The sequence below is a fragment of the Oncorhynchus masou genome, chromosome 30, assembly GCF_036934945.1.
Source record: "Oncorhynchus masou masou isolate Uvic2021 chromosome 30, UVic_Omas_1.1, whole genome shotgun sequence".
Lineage (NCBI taxonomy): Eukaryota > Metazoa > Chordata > Actinopteri > Salmoniformes > Salmonidae > Oncorhynchus > Oncorhynchus masou.
In genome coordinates this window covers 36,609,279-36,615,278 of record NC_088241.1, presented here as the reverse complement: position 1 = coordinate 36,615,278, position 6,000 = coordinate 36,609,279, and positions in this window count along the sequence as shown.

Below are 6,000 nucleotides of genomic sequence, written 5' to 3'. Positions count from 1 at the left end.
ATTATAGTTTTTAGGGTACCTGAGGAGTAAATCGAAATGTATTTTGACTTGATGAAACAAATTTTAGGTGTAGATTTTGATATTCCTTTCTCTCCATGTTGAACGAGTGGATTACTCAAATCGATGGCGCCAACTAAATGGACTGTTTGGGATATAAAGAAGAATTTTATCTAACCAAACGACACTACATGTTATAGCTGGGACCCTTTGAATGACAAATCAGAGGAAGATTTTCAAAAAGTAAGTGAATATCTTATCACTATTTGTGATTTTATGAAGCCTGTGCCGGTGGAAAATATGTTGATGTGGGGCGCCATCCTCACAAAAGCATGATTTTCCTGTAAAGCCTACTGTAAATCGGACAGTGCAGTTAGATTAACAAGAATGTAACCTTTCAACTGATATAAGACACTTGTATGTACCTACATGTTTAATATCTATAATTTTTATGATTATTTATTTGAATTGCGCACCCTCCAGTTTCACCGGAAGTTGTCCCGCTAGCAGGATGCCTAGCCCTAAGAAGTTTTAAGTAGCCATCTTACTCTGAGACCAGGTGCTCGCTCTGAGGTTGTCCTTCCTCCCCCTGCAGGATCAGAGTAGACCAATGACCAGACTAGACATCATCAAGAACCAAAACCACCAACCTCCCACCCCCACATGAACAAGATGACCGGGATGAACCCAGGAGCGATGACCTGCTACAATGCGGTGAAGCTGACGCTATGCCCAATGAGGAGGCTGCCAAGGACGGAGCCCCCAATTGCCGGGGATCAGCAGGTGCAGCAGCAACAACATCAACCGCCAGACCAGAAACCATGAGGGCAGTTCAGCAGGCCAGTTCTCCAGAGAAGTATGGCCTTTGTGCCATCTGACCTGAACAGGAATCATTTGAAGCCCGTTTCAAAACCTCTAAGTTACTAGAACAGTTTTGGTTAAATTTCAGAAATTGCAACAATTCAGTCCTTTATTAACAGATTCAGGGCATACCCCTTTCTGAAACAGAATCCAAGGTAGTTACAGTACAGCTTTACAATGAATGCATCCAGGACTATGACATATAAGTTTGGTTAAGCAGGTTTGCCACGCTCAAGTCAGCTGCTAGGAGGGTCCTGGACAAAGACAATGTCTGGACTGGGGTACGAAAATGGCTGGTCCAGTTAATTAAGACCGGACCCGACCTGAGTGGGCGGAGTCCAACAACTCCCCAGTCCATTACTACTGCATGCCCAAACTGTGCAGGAACTGCGGCCGCAGCCTGCACAGCCATCATTTGTAAGATCTGTAAAGACAGCCATCCCACCTGTACCTCCATACGACCCTGTAACCTGTGTGGGAAAGGGGTACACTCTTCAGAACATGCCCCAGTTCAGAACATGCCCCAGTTCCGACACTGGCAGGGCAAGAGCCAACGCCAATGCCACCGAATGCCCAACACCAACACCCCACCACTCCACCAAACAACAACGAAAACCCAGAACCAATCCCAGAACCAGACCCAGACCTTTCCACAGTCACCGCCAAACCCACCACCCAAGACGCCCCAGAAATGACACCCACCCATGTCGGCACCTCCACCAGCACCCCCTTCCTGGCCACCTACACGCTCACCTCCATACTCTGATCTCTACCTCTGACCCCCCACAGCCCCTGATCCCGCACAGCCAGTCTCAGTCCAGATCCGCCGGACCCTCGAAAGCGCATTCACCCCTTCTAGCATACCACATCCCACCACCCAGAAAGTTCAGGGGGCCACCAGGCAGTCAGCCAAGACCTGTGAACAGCCAGGAACCACCCAACAACACAAATGACATGCTAGAGGCCCTCATCCACATCTGAAACAAAATGATCAAACCCGGACCCCCCAATAACTCATCACCATAACCCTAACAATACACTCAGAAAATAAATACACACTGCAGATGGCTGTTCATGGTTGCCTCCTCACTATGGAATCTATTCATAGACGGCACAAGGTACTTACAGAAAACTGCCCCCAGCGATGTGGCAGCAAGGCTGGACTTTGGAGGACAGAGGGAGCAAACAGGGCCCAGACCCACCTGGCAACGTAGCACTCAAAAACAGTTGGTAGGTGTGTTCCGTGTGACTGCTACGTGGCCAGGTGGGTCTGGGCCCTGTTTGTTCTCTCCAGCGTCCGGCCTTGCCACTGCATCACTCCTCCACCAGCACCAGCCCAGGCTGATGGACATACCCTCCACCACCCCATTCTCCCTCTCCATCCCTCTACCCCTTCCTCGCTCTACACATATCCCTCTCACAGAACCAGAACCAGAACAAAACCAGGAACCATTCATCACCTCACCAGAGAAGGTGTGGAGGAAGGGCCAAAGATCTGCACCCGGTGTGAGAAGGCCACAGGGGAGCACCATCACTGACCTCTGGGTCATGAGCTTTCCAAGTGTGTCTGCTGGCTCTTCAGGTTGTCCTTTCTCTCCCCTGTAGATCAAACACAAGTCCCAGTTCCAAGACCAGCCCCAGAGCACCAGACGAGGTGTGGAGGAAGGACCAAAGATTTACTCGGTGCAGATCACTGGGTCAAGGGCTTCCTTGTGTGACTGCTTGCTCCTCAGGTTTTACTTCCTCCCCTCTACAGACCCAGATCCCGACCCAGTACCTGCAGCAGCCCCAGTTTCCTGGTTCCCAGTCCCCAGTCCCCAGTCCCCAGTCCCAATACCAGACCCAGCACCATCCCATGGTTTCCAATCCCGGCCGAGCACCAACACATTTCCCAGTTTCCAGTGCCAGCACCAATCCCTCTGTCAACCCTGGGCAAAGCAGCAACCACCACAACTGCCACCCCATCAAACTGCTGCCAGCCAGACGGAACCCCTCCACCAACAAAAGGACACAGACAGATCATCAACCACTCCACCAGACCAACCACTCAAACAAAAACCCTAAAACCCAAACAGGCAAGGGAGTTGCTCAATTGGGAGACTGCTGCTTGTTTTGTCCCTATCCCAAATGAAGCTGAAATGTAATATAGTTCAGGTAAGGTTTAGCTGGTTTTGAGAGTGTGCTTGTTAGAAATGGAAAAAAGCGTTGTGGTAGCTTTTTGATAAAAAAGAACATCAAGACGAAGCAGATGCTTTATAAGTGGGAGGCATTGTTGAGTGCTACATCCCAAGGGGTTTGTGCTGATTGAATGGAGATTGTGACAGCTGGTTAAATGGATCCCTTGAGAAGGCAAGAACAAGATGTATGCCAGAAGTGCAGCATTATCATAAGGAGACGTATACTTAGAATACGGAGGAGAAATAGAGGGAAAAAGAGAGGCAAATGAGCGAGGGAGATGGATTGTTAAAGAAGAAGGGTAGAAAGTGTAAGCCGAGTGAGCTGAAGACAGGAGGAGAAATGGATATTAATGAGGTGTTGGGTGCTGTGGAATCGGTGAGGGTAACCAGACGTGGTCTTGTGATAATTGTTTGTGTTTCTGCTGGTCAGAGGGAGCAGGCGCTCCGCGTTAAATGAATGGGGACAACAGATGTGAATTGTTTGCTCTCAAGAAAAGGGTGCCATTGAAAGGAGTGATTACCGGGGTAGCGGTAAATGTGAGAGTTGACCATCTAAAGGGATCCTGATGTTTTTTATGCTTGTCATTTGGTCGATGCAGACAGGGTGGCGTGAGTAGTGAAACAGAAGAGTTGTTGTTTGTTCTTTTAAGTTTTGATTATGTTAGGATATGTAAGTTATTCCATACAAGATTTTGTGACGGATACATTACGTTGTTACAGGTGTCAAGCTCATGGGCATTGGTTACCTATTATTAAATTGATTGAATACCCAACTTTAAATAAGTACCACCTTGTAACCAAAATCAGTGAAGGCTTGTTTGCTGAGGTGTGTAGTTAAAATACCTAGATAGTTACTCTATTGGTGCCAAAATTTGACTGTAGGATGTCAGCAAATTTAATTAAAAGTGCACACTATTCATCTATGGCAAAGATACTTACTATACAGTTGAAGTCGTAAGTTTACATACACCTTAGCCAAATACATTTAAACTCAGTTTAACAAATCCTGACATTTAATCCTAGTAAACATTCCCTGTCTCAGGTCAGTTAGGATCACCACCTTATTTTAAGAATGTGAAATGTCAGAATAATAGTAGAAAGAATGATTTATTTCAGCTTTTATTTCTTTCATCACATTCCCAGCTGGTCAGAAGTTTGCATACACTAAAATAGTATTTGGTAGCATTGCCTTTACATTTTGGCCCATTCCTCCTGACAGAGCTGGTGTAACGGAGTCAGGTTTGTAGGCCTCCATGTTCGCACACGTTTTTTGAGTTCTGCCCACACATTTTCTATAGGATTGAGGTCAGGGCTTTGTGATGGCAAATCCAATACCTTGACTTTGTTGTCCATAAGCCATTTTGCCACAACTTTGGAAGTATGCTTGGGGTCATTGTCCATTTGGAAGACCCATTTGCGACCAAGCTTTAACTTCCTGACTGATGTCTTGAGATTTTGATTCAATATATCCACATAATTTTCCATCCTCATGATGCCATCTATTTTGTGAAGTGCACCAGTCCCTCCTGCAGCAAAGCACCCCAAAACATGATGCTGCCACCCCCGTGCTTCATGGTTGGGATGGTGTTCTTCAGCTTGCAAGCCTCCCCCTTTTTCCTCCAAACATAGCAATGGTCATCATGGCCAAACGGTTCTATTTTGTTTCATCAGACCAGAGGACATTTCTCCAAAAAATAATGATCTTTGTCCCCACGTGCAGTTGCAAACAAGCTTTTCTTTGGCGGTTTAGGGGCAGTGTCTGCTTCCTTGCTGAGCAGCCTTTCAGATTATGTCGATATATGACTCGTTTTACTGTGGATAAACAGTGGGGAGAACAAGTATTTGATACACTGCTGATTTTTCAGGTTTTCCTAATTACAAAGCATGTAGAGGTGTGAATTTGGTGCTTGCCTACGGAGCTGTGAGGGGAACGGCACCGCAGTACCTCCAGGCTCTGATCAGGCCCTACACCCAAGCAAGGGCACTGCGTTCATCCACCTCTGGCCTGCTCGCCTCCCTACAATTGAGGAAGTACAGTTCCCGCTCAGCCCAGTCAAAACTGTTCGCTGCTCTGGCCCCCCAATGGTGGAACAAACTCCCTCACGACGCCAGGACAGCGGAGTCAATCACCACCTTCCGGAGACACCTGAAACCCCACCTCTTCAAGGAATACCTAGGATAGGATAAGTAATCCTTCTCACCACCCCTCCCCCCCTTAATGATTTAGATGCACTATTGTAAAGTGGCTGTTCCACTGGATGTCAGAAGGTGAATTCACCAATTTGTAAGTCGCTCTGGATAAGAGCGTCTGCTAAATGACTTAAATGTTTTATCACATGTACACTTCATTGTGAGAGACAGAATCTAAAACAAAAATCCAGAAAATCACATTGTATAATTTTTAAGAAATTAATTTGCATTTTATTGCATGACATAAGTATTTGATACTTTAATATTTGGTACAGAAACCTTTGTTTGCAGTTACAGAGATCATACGTTTCCTGTAGTTCAGGTTTGCACACAGTGCAGCAGGGATTTTGGCCCACTCTTCCATACAGACCTTCTCCAGATCCTTCAGGTTTCGGGGCTGTCGCTGGGCAATATGGACTTTCAGCTCCCTCCAAAGATTTTCTTTTGGGTTCAGGTCTGGAGACTGGCTAGGCCACTCCAGGACCTTGAGATGCTTTTGAGATGCCACTCCTTAGTTGCCCTGGCTGTGTGTTTCGGGTCGTTGTCATGATGGAAGACCCAGCCATGAGCCATCTTCAATGCTCTTACTGAGGGAAGGAAGTTGTTGGCCAAGATCTCGCGATACATGGCCCCATCCATTCTCCCCTCAATACGGTGCAGTTGTCCTGTCCCCTTTGCAGAAAAGCATCCCCAAAGAATAATGTTTCCACCTCCATGCTTCACGGTTGGGATGGTGTTCTTGGGGTTGTAATTCTTCCTCTTCCTCCAAACACGA